We start from the raw sequence: 20377 nt of genomic DNA, 5'->3' as shown, positions 1-20377 counted from the left end.
TATGTTTCATTGCTATTAATGTGGTGAAAAACTTAGTCAGCTCCTCTCTTAAATCAGAAAAGTCACAGGCAGCAACAGTTAATAGGGAATCCACATGTCAGCTCATCCGGCCTGGGTGCTAAGGGAAACCAGCAACAACTCTATTTCCCAATGAGGTGAGAAGGGGGCTGGTGTGGACAGGATGCAAACACCCCTTTCTTTCACCAGGCCCCTCCCTGCCTGCCCTGCTTCCCTCATTAACACAAGCTTACAATTAGACTTGATGAGCTCAAGACACAAGTGCTCCGGCAGGCCGGAGATGAGCCTGTGCCTTTTCCTCTCTCTGTGGAAATGCTGTTGCCTATTTGAAATATTCAGAAATAAAGCTGTCTGCTCAAGCACCTTAAATCATGAAATGAGGAGAACAAAGCCACCAACCCATCCTGTATCTCAATACCAATCCTCCAGTGGGACATTTTCCTGTCAGAGGAGCTGTCTCCGAATGTGTCCACCTTTGAAAATATTTTGTGCTTTTGAAGATGCGTTAGGTTTTGTTAAGTCTAAATTAAGTTTATGTTACTTGTATGCGTTTTAATCTAATGCAATATTAGTTGTTATTGATGGGCACGTCTCTGTTACTTTTGAGTGTGAGTCAACAGTGCAGCTTATTGAACAGTCTTTTAAAACAGTTTTCATTAAAATGTTGAAGGCATCTGAACAGTAAAACCATACAGCAGATATTTATGAATGTGAGGCTCTGTAACTGAGGTGTCCATGCATAGCATATATGTGGAGGGGGAAATTAAATAAAAAAAAAGGTGCCTGTCTGGTGTGGCTGAAGTAAATGTACCTCATGTGTAAAAAACTGAAAAGGTCGGAAGAGAACAGGAAAGGAACAAAGAAGAGGGATTAAGAATTACAGCAGCTCTTTGGACAATCACATTTTGTTTATAAAGAGCTCTACTTCCAAGGAATTTGTGCTGAATAATCACACATTTATTCAACAAATATTTATGGTGCAACTACTATGTGCTAAGCATGTGGGATATAATGAGAGCCCCTGCCTGAAGATTTTACTCTCTGGGAAGTGAGTCTTTAAATTTTCTTTTTCTAAAATCTCTTTATAGATGTAAAGAAAAGTGTTCTGGGGAGAAGTGAAGCCTCTTAGGATGGTTATGGGATCCAGCTGGCAGAGTTACTGGAGAAGACTTCTTAAGTGGTGCAGTGAAATCTTAAGAAGAATTTAGGGAAGAGGGTGTATTTTATATGGTGTTCAGTGGGGAGGAAACTATGTGGGGCAGGAACAAGCCTTGGGGGGAAGAGGATGGTGCACATAATGGCAGTTCGACGAGAGGGCCTGGGCATGGTGCAAAGCCCCAGATGTCAGAAGCACCAAGCAACAGGTGCTGAAGAAGAAGTGGACGAAACTCAGTGGAAACGGCCTCACTCCCGGCGAGGCACGTGCGCTCCATGAGAGTCATGAAGCACTCACTGAAGTTTCTAAGTAGATACCGCCCCCTGTGTTTTCTTGGAAGCCCATTCTGGGTGTGAAGGACAGACCGAACCGGGCAAGACGTGTTCAGTGGAAGAGATAACCACAGTTTGAGCCAGAGCCTTCCGCTTTCTTTCATCAGCAGAGGAAAGTTTATATGGTCTATAGCTACCAACCTCCTAGGAACTCGCTTTATGTTTCAAATTTAGTTTTGATTTTTACCTGCTCTCTCTGACACTTGTTTTATTGCTTTCACCTGAGTTATTTCTTTCTGTCCTAAGTCAATAGTATACTAAAACTAGTGAACACGGTTCAAGAGACATATTTGAACCATACTCAACAAACTTTTACTAGTTTAGTCCACTCAGCCTACATACTAACCAAAATTTGAAAATGGCTTAGATAACTTACTTTTTTATTTACTTTACTCTAATTTTCCTCATCCAATCCCGAATTCTTGAAATTTTCATTTGAGTCTGACATTATGGATACCTCGCTTGTCTACAAGTGTTCAGATAGCTCAGTCCAAGTGATTCAGTTTCAAGTTTTTGCTTTTTATCCAACCAGCTTCCTCCTGAAGAATTTGTGCTCATGTTCTCTTCATCTAATGTGGTGTTTAGAGTTTAAAAACAGAGAATAGTACCGCTCAATGATACAATGAATACCTACCTGTCAGGTAGTAAGTATTCCTAGTACTTGGTACAGATTAATTCATTAATCTCTCAGTATTGATTTTCTTACAGATTTTCTCTTTTCTTCCTTATAAGACGTATTCTGTGATATAAGCATTATTTCCCATTCTGTAAATTCATTTTGCAATTTCAGGCACGTGGAAAAGATAATTTATGATGGAAATTTCTTCTATGCTACTTAAAAACTCTGAAAACTCCTATTATAATCAAAGGTCCATAGAGTTCTATATTCCTAGAATAAAAGGAATTTTAAATATAATTTCGCAGACCCATAGGCATAGTTTAAATACATGTTCTGGGCTTAGATACACTGACTTCCAGTCATTTCTTCATTTATTCACTAATTGCACAAGCTATCTAGGAATTCACCACAGTTAAACACTTTCTCTGCATTGTTATCCTTCCAGCCTTGGTTAAAACACTTTTACTGACAGGGAATTCAGGACCTCCTATTCACAATCACCCGAGAAGCCTATTCTGTTGTATATTTAGGTTGTGAGGTTTTTTTAAAAATATACATTGAGTTCAAATCTATTTCCTTCCAACATCTAGTCACTAGTCATAATTTTATCCATAAAACCATCTAGAATGGCTTTAATATTTCTCCCTTACGACATTCCCTCCATTATTTGAAACATATAGTGAATTTCCACTCCCCTCTCCCAAATTTTCTTTTTCTTGGCTATCCATTAGTTCCTCACATGGCTGTCTGTTTAGCATCTCAAAGGCACTCTGCAGGTTTCTCATATCTACATATTAGTGATGGTACATGCCTACTATCTCAGCATTTAGGAGACAGAGGCAGGAGGTATTGCCATGAGTTCAAAGTCAGCCTGGGCTGCACAGTGTGTTCAGAGCCAGCCTGCACTACATATTGAGACCCTGTCTCCAAAACTAAATAAATTTAAAAATAAAATTCAACTTTATCTTCACGAGAATTTAAATGCAGTGCTGATATTTGTATACAAGCCTCCAAGCCTGACCCATTTAAGAAGGGCAGAAGAGCGTTTTCTATTACTTTTTCTTACCTTTTATTTATTAAGACTCATGACATATGCAATTACATGCTTGTGTTGTTGAGTGTGTCCTCTGCAACACAGCAAAAGGGATAAAAATCTTTAGAATGCAAATACCATGAAACAGTTCTGTTTTCAGAAAACGACTTTGTTTTCTGTACATGCAAAATATGTAGCATGAGTAAACATGCAATAAATGTTTACTGAGTGGTTAAATGACTGAATATTCTCGTATTAAAATGCTGTATTAGTCAGTGCTTACAAGAGCTTGCAGGGCTGAGGCACGGCTCCTCAAAGACTGCAAATACTCTGAATCAGATTTCCTGCGGGACACAGAAATTAACAAGACTGGCCTACAATGGCTGCCCACAGAGTCAAGTGAAGAAGAGTACAAAAGGTCTGTCCACACACTAGGGGCCTGGAGGCCACAGCAATGTTCAAAAGAATCCACATCAGGAGGCCTAAGGATCCTCAGTGGAAGACCAAGGGGTCTGTGCCGGGAGGATGAAGGGTTGGTGTTAGAAACTAAAAAGCCTGCACTGGAAGCAGAGAGGCCAGTGCTCCAAGCTGAAGAATCTGGGCAGAAAGGCAGGAAATGACCCCCAGGGCAGAGGCGAAGACCCGACCTCCTGCAAAGATAACAGTTGAAGCTCTTTGGAGGACTATCAGCCACAACTAAGCCCTTTCAAGGAAAATCAGCTGAAATCCTTCCCTTTGTTGCTCTCCTTTTGTACAGACCTAACAAGATCTCCCTTAAAGGGGGTCTTCCATGCCCAGATCCATCTGACTCAATTCAGCTGAGCATTCCCCGCTCCATTTGACAATTAATCAATTAAACACCACAAATATTGAAAGAGGGCCTCCTAATTTCGTCAAGTAGCGTAAGACTAGAAGTAGCTTTGAGATTATCTGGTGTAATTAGTTCAGTTTTTTAAGGAAAGCAAAGACCAGACCGGAGAAGTCAATTATTTGTATATGGTCACAGAGCAAATCTAAGACCAAATAGACCTCAACAGGCTTCAGAGCTAGTAACTAAAAGAGGCAACTTCAGTTCTCCAGAGAGGATGGTGGTAGTGGCAGTAGACATTCATTTCACAGCCTCTGAAAGCTAAGATCTTCTGGGCCCTGGGCACAACATAGGGAAGTAGGGTTTGTAACTCAGGTCTCTCTTCTGGGTTGAGAGCTAACCTCCTTGGACAGGGTTGTTTCTAAGGCAGCTCTGAGCCCTTGCAGCTCCCTGTTATGTACTCAGGGCTTTTCCTGGGCCTGATAAAGCTCAAATATTGATTCAGCATCCCTCCTTTAAGATCTCCTAAGCTGCACTGGGAAAGGACCGGCAAATAAGAAACAGCCAAGATGTACCCAGAGAATTATTTCAAGGAAATGAAATGAAGTGTTGGCAGTACAATGAAATAAATTCTGGTTTTGTTCTGCTCAAGTTCACCAAGAGGAAGGAAGGAAGCTGAGGCTATTACCTTTCTCAGAAAACAAAGCAAAGTGCCTGTCAGTTGCTGCTTTCGCCTATGTGTGTTGTTCATAGATGTGTCTGGGCTGATCACAGGAGAATTATGAGGCTCATAGCATGAAAAGCACTGATCCATATTCTCCCTCAGAGACTATGATGTGCATTCAACAATAATATGTTACAGCTTGAGACCACGTATATTATCAGCCCCTAATCAGATGGTAATGGACAGGTCTACCCTGTCGCCCTGCACTGAGAATGTTCAACAACAGCATGAATAATGCTAACCATGGTTAAGCTCCATGACTGCGGTATTTCATGAATTCCTCAGAACTGATAGTCAATGACTATAATGTGTTAGTAACGTTAATGTAATGTTAATCCAACTGTGATCCATTTCAATTTCAGGCAGAAACATGGGCATCTTTTTTATTTCAAATGTTTTTATAATCCATGACAATTTTGCCTTATCTTTACCTACCTTTGCAATCTGCATGGAGGAGCGTCCTCCTCCAAGAAACCCTTTCTGACCTCTCACCCAAGGGAGTCAGCATAGCGTCTCCTTCATATATCCATCATTGCATTCATCTGCGGCTTTTGTGATTGTTTTTTTCCTGCTACCAGACCATGAGCTTCTTGAGGGCAAGGACCTGAATAGCTGGCTTAAGTACAGCTCCCTTACGGCTATAATATTTTAAATGAAAGACAGACTATGAAAGGAACACTTCATAATTAATAGGACCAAGTTTTTCAATTGCAAGATGCACAGGTGCTTTAAAAATTAAATGTCTCTGGGGGTGGAGGTCTTGTTTTCATTTCTATACCCAGCAAGCAATCAACATGAATTAATATGCAATATATGTAAATATAAAAAAACTCAGAAAAAAATCATGCAAAGGAAAAAAAAAAAACTAAACAATGACAAAACCCAGAGAAAATAAAGAAGGTTACTTAATGAGGCACAGGATAGCATGAAAGAAGTAGAGTGTTAGAGCGAAAAGTCTGGGCTAACTTAGCAATTTTATCACTCCAGGTGTTTGATTTAGCAATAAATATTATCTCTAAAACTCAGTTTCTCTGTATGGAAACTAGTTCTAATAATAATGCAAATATTGTTTGTGAGTGGTTATGAGAATTGATCTTAATACTATATGTAAAGATTTTAGCATGATGCAGAGCACATAGTTGGAACTGTTTAATGGAAGCCAGTATTATATTGCTGCATAATTCTCTCTTTTTCAGCAGGTATGTGAGAATGTTGCAATGCATCTCTCTTAAAAAATGCTTTACTATTGAAATATATCCAGAATGTTGTCAACCTAATATGTAGGTACAACATGGAACGCATTTTTAGGGTAAATTCTAGACATATGTTAAATCTCCTTTCACATACAGAATTGACCAATCACTTGAACATAATGTATTTTAAAATGTATATTTAATGACAATTGTATACTTTATTTTCTTTCTGTACTATAAACTACTTAATGTAGAATTGTCTTCAATTCACTTTTTTGTAACACAATGTCTGGCATATAGGAGGTATTTTTAGCTGTAACAACTAATCTTAAAAGTTTTTAAAAATGTAAATCTTTCATAAGAAATAAGGATCAGAGATAATTACGATGGGAAAGTAACCTTCCCAACTATTAGCATTGCCTTAACTTTTTACTTTTAGATACTAGGACCTCTGTAAACATACTTTTGGACTACAGTACAGTGGAGGCAACTATTCCCTATGTCTCTACCATAGCTTACAGTTTGGGAAGACCTGCGTTAGGGCACGGTCCACATATGTGACTTCAGGGGTTCCACGGATTGTGCCTCCACTCTCCATTGTACCCTCAGTGTCTATCACACTGTCATGTGCATAACAGATGCTCAATAACGGATTCGGAATTCCTTCTGTCACCATTAGGATGAAACAAGAGTCACAGGAAAAAGTGGTAAAGAGCTTTTGGCTTCTCAGCTAAATGCAGGTGCGCCACTGACCTTGACGGGTCGTTCTCAGAAGTCCGAGTACACGAGGGTTAGTGAAAATGTGAATGGAGGCAATTGGGAAGGTGAAGGAGACTCAACAAGACGCTGGAATTCCAATCTGGAAGGAAAGCGTGCTACTGCAAGTAACTTAGCTCACGCTGCAGGGCTCAAACCAAGGGCTCAGGAGTGTCATGAGTCACTTGCGGAAGACATGGATCTCAGAACTCCGGGCAGTTGGGGAAGTTGGGGATATAGCTCAGTGGTAGAGCATTTGCCTAGCATGCATGAGGCCCTAAGTTCCCCAGTACAGGGGGGGAAAAAAGAAACAGAAAAGTAAGAAATCCAGGCAGCACTTTGGATATAATATTGGTGTACTTATATGGTGTAATCCCTAATACTTGGCTTGGATATGGGAAAAGGACTCAGCTTCTGAGAGATCAGTAGACTATAGCAAAAAAGTACTCCTGTCCTGGAGGCCCTGTTAGGCTCAGAGAGTTAATTAGAGCTCAGAAGCTGCCACCTGCGTGTGATATGGACAATGAGGAGCTGCTGCTTTCTCTTTATGGCACAGATGCAGCTCAGCATCTCCCCACTGCAGCTTGTTCCTGCCTCTCCCACCGTATGCATCATGTCCCATTGCAGGGATCTGCTTGGTTCTGTCCACCTCACTAAATCGTGAGCAAATGAGGGCATGAGCCACAGATTGTGACTGTTTTCTCTTAATTCCTTGTCTTTTCTCTCTCCTCCCTCCCTTCTTTCCTTTATTTTTTTTCATTCTTTCTTTGCTTTTTTCCCTTTTTATTTTTGTATTCATGTCTCTATTACTTAGCTCAGAGTCTGGCACATATCTCTTTACCATATGTTTACTAAATGATGGCATCAGTGAATGGATGGGTAAATTTGTAAACGATTTAATTTCTTCTACCCAACTCTTCTTACGTTTTAAGTGAGAGGTTTTTAAATATCTCTGCTATGAAATCAGGACATTCTTATGGGCTGGAGCAGACCTAAACCTGCATGTGGAAATTAAGTGGTCCCAGCTGTGGGAAAAGGCAAACCGAAGGGGCTGAGACCAGGAGAGGAAAACTCTGAATTCAGTTATTGATACCTTAGCTTGGCTAAATATATCTTTCTAATCTTATTTTTTAAATCAGGAAAACTTATCAGAAAGGTAAGGAATGTGAGAAAGAGGGAGGAAAATTTGCACTTATACTATATTTTATGGAGTGATTTTATTCATATTTCCAAATTTAATCCTTATGTGAGTCTCATAAAGTAGGTTTATTATTACTCTTTTAGAGATGTGGAAATGGAATAATTTACTGAAAGTCATAGGGCTACTCTGAGCCTTATAGAGCCTGAAGGATTTATTAGAGAGTGCTTACTTTAATTAATTTGGGACGCTGGGGTGGAGGAAGAATATTATGAAAGCAGGAGGGGGAAAAGGGGTTTGTCTAAATGTCCCCCAAAGCCTCATGTAGTCATAGATGGGGTTTTTCAGAGGTGGCTGGGTCTACAGTATGTGACTGATTCATGGTGTAATGCTAGGATTGAGGGTTAGTAATTACTAAATCAGTCCACTGATTGGTTTGCCACTCCCTCAATCCCAGTAGCCTATATAGAGTATAAAAGGGGCAGGAAAAAAAGCTGCTAAGCCCTCTTGCTTGCTTTGCTACCTTCTGCCTGCCATGAGCCATTTCTCCTCTTCAGTGCCTATCTGCTATGTGCCACCTTACCTTGCAGCCAGATGATTATGAAACCTCTACAAACTGTGATGTAAATACACCTTTCCTCCCTTAATTTGTGAATAGCGAGTAGTTTTGTCTTATCAAGGAGAAAAATAACTAAGATGGGTGTGGGGGGAGAGAGAGACAAAGACAGAAACAAAGACAGAGACAAGACAAGGGATAGAAAACATTTAGGACAGCTTTCTTAAGTTTTCAGTGTTTGTTGCACAGATAATTGTCATTGTATTGGATGGGTTCTGAGTAGTTGTATTGTATTTATTAATGTTATTAGCCATAGGAAAATGGTTGTGAGTATAGTTAATAACTAGCACTTCAATATGGCACATGTATTTATTCTCTAACATTATCCATGCGTTCTCTCAATCCCTCTTCACATGAACTATTAAGTAGACGTTATTATGATCGACAATTGGCAGATAAGAAAAGGGGCTCAAAAAAGTTAATTAACTTAACTCTACCACTTCCAGGTTCTGACCTGAGAAGATTCTTCTGCTTTTAACAGCCATATTCTTTTTACCATAGTATCTATATCTGTGTGTCAGGGATTCAGAATCCATCTAGGAAGCCAGATTATAAATGTAGAATTAATTGTAATGATTGCAGTAAGTGCCTTGACAGAATGTACAAAGCACTTCTCTTAAATAGAGAAAGCAGCAGTGTGGAGATGTTCATATTGTCCCTTAAAAGGAGTCTTTAAACAAAGCATTATTTAGTTTTACATATTAAAGCCACCTTTAAATTTTCAAGAAGGAGATAAACAAGTGGAATGAAGAGCTTGCTCAGTAAATGCGGGTTCCTAAAGCTTAATGCCCATCACCTCCCATGCTTCTGTGGGACTAAATTTCTTTTCTTTCTAACTCTGTACTTTTGGTTGCTACGCCTGGGTTCATTTTCATTTTAAACTGATGGCCCATCTGTTCCCAATGAAAAGTACAAATATTCTGATGCAAACCTTGAATATAGAGCTGTCACATAGTGAAGGCAAAGCTGTCAAACACCTCTTTTGAAGGCCAGAGTACATTTTTAGCTATGTGTTCATCTGAGTATGTTACTCATTCAGGGCTGTGGTATAATCAAGAATATTTCTGGAGATTTCCTGCTGGTACTGGAGGAGTTGTGTATAGACTTAAGTAATAAATGGGCAGTCATTACACATATGGGAGGAACACTCTAGGTCCTAGCATAGAATCTATTATCGGCTCTTCAGATAGCATCATCCTTACAAGTTTCCCCTCCTTTTCATTATATCTTTTTACTCATCTAAGTTAACAAAAATTTGCTTTCAAAAATCTGTCCTTTTAGGTTCCTATTTTCAGATTTTTTTCCTAAGTATTGTCACAAAGTTGCAATTGTTAGTATCTTGGGATACTTGAAAGCAATCATTTATATTGATATGTTAGTTTTTGGATCCTTAAAATTTTTTTTATAATTGTATAATTCCTTCAGTGGAGCTCTTTTATTTCCATGTTGATTTGCTTTACCATCCATCTGCGGTGGCATTGGCCAGAGATATGTGGGAGATGGATAAGTAGAGGTAAGGGCCTTTTGGGGCTATACACCTGAAACCTCCCAGAATGCATAGTCAGAGATTAAAAGCTAGCCTTCAGGGCTGCAAGTCCAAGTTAGGTAGGACCAAAAACATTGTCTTAAAAAATGAATGTTCTAGTCCTTTCCTCCTCATACTCTGACTTATTACTTACATTGGTCCTAAGGTCAGTCATGTAACAGACCACCTTACAGATCTTACTATGTCCTTCCCCTGCCCTTCTGCTGTCCCCTAAATGAATTCATGCATAGATGTCTTTCTTTGTCCTTTATCCTTGCTTTCTAGTTCTATTTATAAAAAGCCACAGAAGCTTCAGTTTGGGGCTGTCTTTATGACACACTCTCAGGATGAGGGCTCTCTGTTAAGGGCAGTTTTGCTGGGCCTTCTCAGAGTTTAAATTGGGCATTCTCTCTGAGTAATCCCTCATCCTTCATAACGAGACATGGTTGTGAACGGCAACATCCATCTGCTTGGAAAAATTCATTTAACATTTTTTTGTACAGTGCATCTCCTGATAACAAATTTTCTTCTCGTATCTAAGTTAGAATTAACCCACAAATCATTTTAGATAAAGTCAGTTCCTTTGGGGAGAGCTTCAGAGAACCATGTTTTTATGAACTCCTTTCTTCCCTAGGAAAATCTCTGAGCTATGCTCCTTCCACTGGACAAGAGAAGCAGCTGCTCACCTTCCCCATGGGCCTCTGTCATCAAAGAAACTGCACCCAGGATCTGTAAGTCAGTCTTTGAACTTCTTTGCTGTGTGGCATTATATTGAATTTGCATCCTCCATCTGAAGAACCAGGATCACCTGGGAGAATACACAGTCCAGCTTCCCTTGGCAAACCAATGGTCAGGCAGACATTAGCTAAGCAGGTCTCAGTCAGAAGCCACAGGCATCTGTCTTCGTCACCAGTTTCCTAAGGTCTGTCCTCCAGCCTTTCTTCTGATCTCTTCCTCTTCTATTTCTGTTTTTTAACACCTTTGAATCTTCTTTTCCTATTAATTATTATCTCAGTAGGGCCTCTAATAATGTTGCAGGAAAATGTGAAATATGAAATATATCCCTCAACCTATTAAATGAATGACACACCAAGTTCTTGTTCTCTAGAAATTGAACAATGAGCCCTCTGTCAAGTAATCTCAGTGGGACCTCCAAAATGATATAGGGGGAAGAGATGTAACTCCCAAACCTGCTAGATATCTGAAATGCGAGTTCCTGTTCTCTGAAATCAAAGAATGAATTCTAGGAACAATGGAGGTTAAGAGTAGGAAAATTTATTGAGGGAAGAAAGCTTCTAAGAGAGAGAGAGGAAGGTGACCGGAAAGTGGGTTGCCCTTAAATTTTGTTTTAAATTAAAAGTTCTATAGCTTACCACTGAAAACCCTTCATTATCACTTTGTCCATCTATAAAATACAGTGAGTATAATGTTTATTTACTTAAGTTATTGTGATATCAAATGAGATACTGCTTAAAGAGGGAAAAGTATCATTCCTGGAAATAGGGATAGCTTCATGTTTACATTCATGAGATGTTCTAGCAAAGTTTTTGGCACATAGCAGATTAATAAATATGAGTGTTAAATGATGGAAGAAGACACAAATCAAGAAGAAAAAGACTGACTTTGTATTTGCACTTCATGTCAAAGTTGAACTATATTCCACCAAATATGAAACAAGGATATTTCTTTTTCTAGCAGGCTGATTTATTTTTAAAATTTTAAAATTTAAATTTTTGTTTATATGTATGCTATTTATTTGATTCTATTTCTGTTTGTTTATAGTTGTGCTTACCTCCTACTTCTAAAAAATGTTTCATAGAAAACCAGAAATTGTAGGATAATAATCCTGGCCACCACTTAATGTAAATTGAAAAGTGATAATCAAAGCAAAAAGTGAGAGGAGAGAGTGGATTGTATCCAAAGCTATGAATTGAGGGTACAGATGGTGTTGTGGCACTGTCCTGTGTCATCTAGTAACCAGGAATGTATGCATGTGCCTCCAGAGGAAATCAACATTATTTCTGTGTTTTGGCTTTTATTGCTCTCTTTCTTGATATTCACAATAAGACCTCTGGCTTCAAACTCGCAGAAGTCTCTATGGAGCTTCTTATTGAGCTCTAGTGAGTTTTTGCTTATTGATTTCCTTTTCTTTTTTTGGGAAAGGGTCTTGCTATGCAGTTCAGGCTGGACTTGAACTCACAGTGATCTTGCTGCTTTAGCCCCCCAAATTCTGAGATTATAAACATGTACCCTATGCCCAGATCTTCAGTGGTATTTTCAAATTCCTTCTTGAAGTTCAGCATGACTAAATGGTCAAACTCAAAGACTGGACTGTTTTTTTTAGGTAGTCTTTCAATTATCAGCAGTTGTTGGTCAGCAGGTGGGTGAGTTTAGATCAGCACACTTAATTTTAAGCTTATGGAGTAAAGATGAAGCTGGACCAGTGAACCATAAACCAATGTCCTTTCCTGCTGTTCAGTCAAAAGGTTAAGTTGGAGAGTAGCCTGAATCTGATGTGAGAGCCATGTGCATCCTTTCAGCAGGCTACAGATGGCCTGTGGTTTAGTCTGTCAAATCAATCATTGCTTGCATTCTGCAAAATGATGTCCAACCAAGAACACCTTTATTAGCATACTTTATAACTCCATATTACCCTCCAGGAGTCAGTATGATTGTAGCTAATTACAACTTAGCAGGGCAGCATGGTAGATTCTGTAATTTGGTTATGTATCCTGCTAACTACCAAGTGGACTTCTCTAATACTAAGCTAATGTCTAGAATGTTCTTTAGCAGTGTTCAAAAAGGAAAGAAGTCTCAAGCTACTGTGTACTTTCTATTTTAAAGACACCAAGGCAAAATGATACACTAGTGAATTATCCCTTGCTCTGGGCAACAAGTAAATAGTTATCCGGAATCCACAGATTGAAGAATAATCTCAGAAACCTGTTCTTTTTAGCTATTTTCACAATGTCATCCTTTCAAGTATTTGATCAAACTTATTTGCTTCTGAATATTTCTGAAGGAAATCCCCTTTTAAAAGCTCAAAGTATCAATTATCTATACATATTCCTAACTGGTGAGTTCTCTATTTAACAACAATTTACTTAAGTCTTCTACCTGCTCAAGAATTTGGTATTCACTACAGGAATACAAAGTTTAAACTTCATGCTCCCTAAACTGAAGGAACTTAAAGAAATACACAGTCTTAAGCTTGTAAAGCAATGTAAAATTTTTTGTTTAGCTAACACTACAAGAAACAGTCTAAAATTAATTGTCTTAAAAGCGTACTTTTAAATAAGGCATTAAAATTAAAGTGCTATGAAATATCAATTATTGAAAGACTACTTTGAGCTAGGGGTTATCAGCAAATATTTTACCACTGGAAATGGCATTTATCTGGCCCTTAAAGCATTATATTCTACACTGAGTGGTAATCCCAAAACATGCATCCATGTGCTAATTATCAGAAGCTATCAATATTACCTTATATATTCAGAATAGAAGTTATTTTATATGACAAAAGTATGATCATGTGCAAGATTTGAAGAGGATAAGTTTGTCCTGTATTATCAGGATTAACTCTCCTAAATTCAAAAATTAATATCCCTATAAGAATGACCACAAAAGATGTTTAAGAATAGAAAAGGGAAGGCAATGTGACCACAGAAACAAAGATTGGAGATGTAGGAACATGACCCAAGAAATATTGACAGCCATTAGAAACCAGAAGAGGTAAAAATATATCCTCCCTCTTAGAGCCTCCACAAGGAGTGCACCCCTGCCAGCACCTAAATGTCATACTTCTGACCCTGAACTATAAAAACATATTTCTATTGTTGTACACTGCCCAGTTTGTGATAATTCCTCAAAGTGGCCACATGAAACTGACGGGAAAAGGTAGGCTTTTAGCTATGCAGTAAGAGAGAAACAACATTTAAGGTTGAGAGAACAATGTGAAATGCATGGAGACAAAGCATGTTTAGGATCCAAGAGGTGATTCAGTGGGATTGGGCAGATAATAAAACTAATAAACTAATCAGTATTAATTGAGTTCACTCTGTTATATGCCAAGTGTTCTGCATTCACTTTGCTGTTCTCATCCTCACATCCAAGCCATGAGGTTGGCATTTCTTCCTCTCTAGGGCTGAGTAATATGACAAAGTTTGCAGATCTAGGAAGCATTCAGACTGCATTTCTGATGCTGTCTGCCCACACTCTAAACCTCTAGTGCATGATTAGTATAAAAGGATGTTCTTTGTCTGCTCCCACTGTACTTTTACTCAGGTACTGGAGCACTTATCCCAATGCATTATGATTTTGTCCCATTTACTTGTTTCTTCTACCTGACTGTACAGTCTATGAGAGATCAGATCATATTTTTCTTGATTATCAGTGATTCACTGGACCTGACACAAAACAAATTATCAGTAGGCCTTTGCTGAACTGAAGAGAATTGTAAAGCTATATTTCAACATTCAGTGCACGGAACAGAAGTATTTGTCTCATAATTCTTTATTTGAATGAGCTCAGGAAATATGAAGGTACTATTTTCTTCTCCCCAAGAAAATTTTTTTCACTCTTTAAATGAGATTTTTGGATATTGGGTGAGTGTCTGAGGTTAGATATGATCTGGAATTCACCATATAAATGAGTAGCTCCAGACCAGATTCTGTGTGTCCAATTAGCATGAGTTGCAGAGATGAAATGCCTTGTACTGTTATGTAGATCCCAGTAAAAGAAGAAACATCAAAATTATCCTCAAAGATATTTCTGGGACACTTGAAGAAAATCTGGCATATCATACATGTCACAATTGTGTTATCTCCTAGGATAATGATCTTTTAATATCTTCTGTTGGTGGTGTTTGTCTGTGAAAATTATCACTTCTTCTAAAACCAGAATTTTCCAAGTAATAGATTTCTAGTTATTATTATACCTAGTTAGGACAAAATTACAGTTGTCTCCTCTACTGTAGACTGCAACTTTTGCTTCCACACTTGATTTTAGCCAAAAGGCCGAGAAGCGATAACTTTTGCTTCCAGATGTGAGGGAATAGAGCCTGTGCTGAGAAAAAGTTAGTTGGAGGAGGGAGTTTTAGTCAGAAGACCTGGCAATGGGAGGCATGCACTGAGGCCTGTGCCCTCCTGGGACCAACATCAGGGAATCGCATCTGACAACAAAGACAATCAAATTAAGAACCACTTGTTATGAACGAAAGTTTCGAGGGGTTTGAAGTGAAACAATTGTGAGAAAGGGCAGTTATCACCAGGATTTGCATGGAAAGCATCAGATAATAAACCTGAGTGAACCAATCAAGATAATGACTCTGATTGTGTTTTATCTGCTTTCACACCCAGAGACCTCCAACACTTTATCCTTTTTGAAAGAATTCCAAAATGTCTACCCTCCAAAATTTCTTCATACCAACTCTTGTCTGTACTTTGTGTATTCCTTTTTACTGCATATTTTTTCATATATTGTACTTTACCACCATCTCTTCCTACAGCCTCTGTACTTGTATGCTGATTATACTAGACCAGGCAGGACCTTCTTGCATTCCAAGAACACAGAATTATTTTACTACTTGTTATCTTCATGCAGAGTCTTCTAAACATGGATATTCAAATATATCTCTCTCTCAGAACTTCCATTCCATCTACATTGTTTAAAGACCAACATAAGTTAATATTATTGACATATTTGTTTGTAGGAAGCTTTTTCTTATGATACAGAAGTTATATATCTCTCATTCTTCTCATTTTTCTTTCTACTTAGCAATGACACTTTCAGCTTTGTAAGTCCAGAATGCTTTTTGTATGCCAATAAGCACAGATTTGTAAAATAAATGATTTTATGGCTAGGGCTGTTTTATATAAGAATGCTTTGCCAGTTGCCATTAAATTCACTGATATATTTGCAATTAACAGAAATACTTAATTTAACTTTTTAGTAAAGCTTATTAAAATTTGAACAAAATATGGGGTTATTACACATGAAATCCTCTTTATTGTAAGACTCTGTTCCCTGGTAAACTGTCATCTCTCACCTGGCTTACTGCTACACCTTTGTTAGGGGTCTTGCTGCCTTGAAGTCATTATCTGACCTTCAGTTACTAGGATCTAAATCTCGTCCCTAATTGGGCTTGTTCCAGTTTCAAAACGTGATGTCTTCCCTTTGTTCTTAGGATAAAGTTCAAAACGTGATTCAGAAGATCTTATAGGGTCTGCCCATGACTGAACTATTCAGTTTCTTCATTTTCTTGCCATTTAACTCACTCCTGCTATTCATTCTGCCGGTTCCCGACATGAATATCACACATCACATTTCCCTGGTTAACTCATACATCTCTTAGGGCTTTGATGCTAGTCTTATATAGCAATTCTCCTATCTAGTATTTAGACCTGGATTTTTGTTTGTAAGTTATTCTATATATTCTCTAATGAATAATGTATCACAGCAGCTTTACCTCTTGATACTTTTTGCATAAACTCCACCAAATTATAGGATTCACAAGGGCAAAGATTATGACTTTTTCACCATTAACACAATAGTCTGAGACAAGATGCCACTCACTGGATTGTTATTAAATTAAATATAGTATAATCTTAAGTTATAGAAACTAACAAGATACTTATAAAAGATAAACTCTTGGATGGAAATGGCATTTTTCCATTTGATATCACTAAACTGGCAATCTAAAGAAAATGGGATAATACTTGAATAATTTGTTTTATCTTTATCTAGTTGACTAAAAGAAAGAGGGAATGGCTTACAATATGGAATGGCCTACTGAGTCCTAGGACCATTCTGAGTCTTGAATGGTTTTAAAATTTTGGAAGCTTCATGAAATGACTCAATAAAAAATAATATCCTACACTTATTGGAAGACCATTGATATGACAGTCATTTTAGTATATATTTTTCTTATTCTTTGAACTATAGTATGAGGATTGCTGTCATTATTCATTTAAATGAAGAAGGTAGATTCAGAGTAGATTGCTTATGGATTACAGTGTTAATGTACATTAAGCTAGAATTCAGACAGAGCTGTTTCTTGTTCCAGAGATTTTGCTCTTTTATTTTATTTTTTTTTTTTCAGCTTTAATTGAGTTTATTGGTACATTTTATTTTAACACATCCTCTATTAAGGTCTTCCCCATACATGCAGACTGGTGATATGGTAGAGAGAAGAAAAACCTGTCTAAAACCTAGAGAATTTTTTCCTACTAACAGAATGTTGGGAAAAGAAATCTATCCATCCCCATTGTACTTGTTCAAAAATAAATCAGCACTTTTCATTTGTGAGCGTACTGTTTTGGCAAGGATAAGGAATAAATTGCTTTTTCTGAAAAGTTTTAAAAGTAGATAAAAGTCTATGTTCTAAAATCTATATTCACCAAAACCCACTTAGAAACCAACCTTGAGAAGTGTGAAGAGCCCATTAAGATTGCAAGCAGCGCCTCTGCAAACAGCGGCTCATTATGAGCCACAGCACCAAAGCACCATCAAGTATCTGTGATAATATTAAAATAAATTCTTGTCTCCCTGAACCATGACACATTCGGTCATCCAAGAGGATGGCTCCTGGGAAATAGCTCAACTAGCTGAATGAAAAACCAAAGTTTCAAAATCAAACTTCCTATTATTTTAATGTGTATTATACTCAACGACTAATAATTTTTTATTGATTCCCATTCTTATTAGTCAGGAAGACCTGAGAGTGTAATTCTCACTGATCCTGTGGTCCTTGGAATTGACAGCTAAATCCGGCAGCTGGTGGAAGAGTGAGATGAACACAGCAATGCCTCTTCTGTTACATATTCATAAAAGTAGGTCCATTCACTCATGGCCATGCAGGAACTCCTATTAACTCCTGCCACTCAGGAGCAAGACTTGCCAATCAAAGTCTCAGCACAACTACAAGAATAGTGTTATGTGAGAATATCAATAATTTTAGATATTTTATTCCTGTAGTTTAAGGCTTTAAATTTTGACTTTGAGAAAGACAGGGTAATGCCCATGACAATTTCACTTCCCCTGGCCTATAAGAGTGTGTGTAGTTCATCTCTGAAGTATCTGTGCTTTGTGTAGATGAGTGGCTAAGCCACTCATGTCATTTAGAGCAACTTCTAAAGCTAACCACTTATTTCTGTCCCTGTAGCTTTCAATAAACAATTTACCCATTTTGTTCATATAGTTTAAAAAAATTGTGAATTATATGTGATAAAATTCTCCCTCCCATTCTGTTACTGATCTTACAACTCCTTACCTGCTCTCACAGTCATCATTTTAAGGTTTGTATGTACATTAAATTGCTTTGTGTATATATAAGCACAAAAAGATTTTCTCTATTTTTACTCATAAAAGTAGTATGTACATGCTACGTTCTTTTCCCTTTAAACATGATGATGTATCTTGGAAGCCACTCTACACCACTCCAGAGACTGCTTCTTCCTTCTGTATCACAGCTGCATTATATTCCATTAGGGCTGTATCCTAGTTATCCGAACCAGTCCCAGTGGATGGGTAATATAATGCATTCTACTATTTTGATATTGCAAAGTATGTAATAAATGTGTACTTGTATGTGCAGGAATATCTGTAGAAACTATTCATAAAAGCAAAATTTCTAGGTTGAAGGCATAGTGATTTGTAGTTTGCATAGATATTATCAACTTCCTCTTCAAAGGTATTTTACCAATAAATGTTCCTATTAGCATTGTATGGGAGTTATTGTTTGTCCATCATCTAGGAGTGTAGGTTGCAAAATTTCCCACACTCTGAATCCTGTTAGAGGTGACAATTAGACCTCGATGTAATTTTCATTTGTATTAAAATATTGTGAGAAACAATATTTTGTTACAAGTAATTTGCTTTTCCTTATGTGTAATTCAATGTTCATATTCTGCTGGTTTTTTTTTTTTGAAAGTCAATGGTTTTCTTGTCTTTGAGAGGGTCAGTGTTAGCTAGGTGATGTCATGAAAGTTGTTCACACTTTGTCCAGTTTTCTTCCCTTCCTCAACTCCTTCCTTCCTTCTTTTCTTCCCTCCCTCCCTTCCTGTACTTCTTCCTTCTTCCTTTCCCTAATGACTTCCTTTGTTTTGACATCTAGTAATAAACATACCTTTTTATGACCTGGATTTCTAGAAATAATTTCTCTCTCCCATATAAAGGCAGAATTATTTTGAGTCTTTTCGTTCAAGTTTTTAGTTTCACTTACTTTTTGTATCTATTTGAAATTCACTCTGTTGTACAATATGACGTATTCATTTGTTTTATGTTTTTTTCCAAAAGGATATCCATTTTTTGATGCATTTTGTGCTGACTAGTGCCTTTTCACTATAATTTGAGAGACCATCATTATCATTATCACATACAAATTTACATTTATAGTAGGTTCATTTTTAAAGTTTCTATTATTTTAAATTTGGCTATTCATGTGCCAGGTTTAACTGCTTTTCATTAGAGTTGTTTAATAATTGAACTGAATTTATTTTTGGGCTAGTTCCTGAAGGCTTTCTTTGTCAAATATTATATTTTTGACAGAGAATGAGAATATGAATATATATATATGTATACATATATATAGTCTTCCTTTTTTCTTTGTTCCAAAGAAGAGGATAATGGCAACAATAAAGCAAACAATTTTATTGGGATCTTGGAAATGTATATGATACTTTCAGGAAAACTGACATATTTTAATACTTAGCCCGCCCAGTTAAGTATTTATTTCATCCAGAAAATGCACTCATAGAATTGCTTATGATGTCTGGTCACATATAGGGGCACTATAACTGAGCCAAACTGACACAGTGAATTAACTATCCATCATTCATCATTCTGGCAGTATCATTCTGTATTCCCAGAAACACAACCAACACACTGTGTGTGTGTGTGTGTGTGTGTGTGCGTGTGTGTAAATGGGGGGAGAGGGGAAAGAGAAAGAGAGGGAGAGAGAGAGAGAGATCTTGTTCTACATCCTTGTTAGCAGTTGGTATTGACAGTGATTTTCTTTTCCTTTTTGGTACTGGGGATAGAACTCGGGACCTTGTGCTTATAAGGCAGGTGTCAGAGCCACTGAGCTAAATACCCAGCCCAACAATGATTTCATTTTATCCATTCTAATAAGTATGGGGTGATTAAAAAAGTGGCTTGGAATTGCCTTTGTAGTAGCTGATGATATTAAAATTTTGGTAAAGTGTCTGTTTTGGATTTTGTCCATTTATTACTACTAGTTTCTTTTCTTATAGTTGACTTTTGATAGTTCTTTATATATTCTGGACAGTTCTAGGTATGGGATTCAGTTCTTGGATATGTGATTAACAAATATTTTCTAGCAGTTTGTACCTTTCTATAGTCTCTAAGTTTCTTTGGAAGTTTAAAAGTTTTACATTTAGATGAATAATTTTTATCTGATTCCATTTTTTTTTTTTTTTTTTTTTTTTTTTTTTCCGGGGGT

The sequence above is a fragment of the Fukomys damarensis genome, unplaced genomic scaffold (assembly GCF_012274545.1).
Source record: "Fukomys damarensis isolate Sample0158 unplaced genomic scaffold, DMR_v1.0_HiC HiC_scaffold_16, whole genome shotgun sequence".
NCBI lineage: Eukaryota > Metazoa > Chordata > Mammalia > Rodentia > Bathyergidae > Fukomys > Fukomys damarensis.
This window is presented reverse-complemented; position numbering follows the sequence as displayed.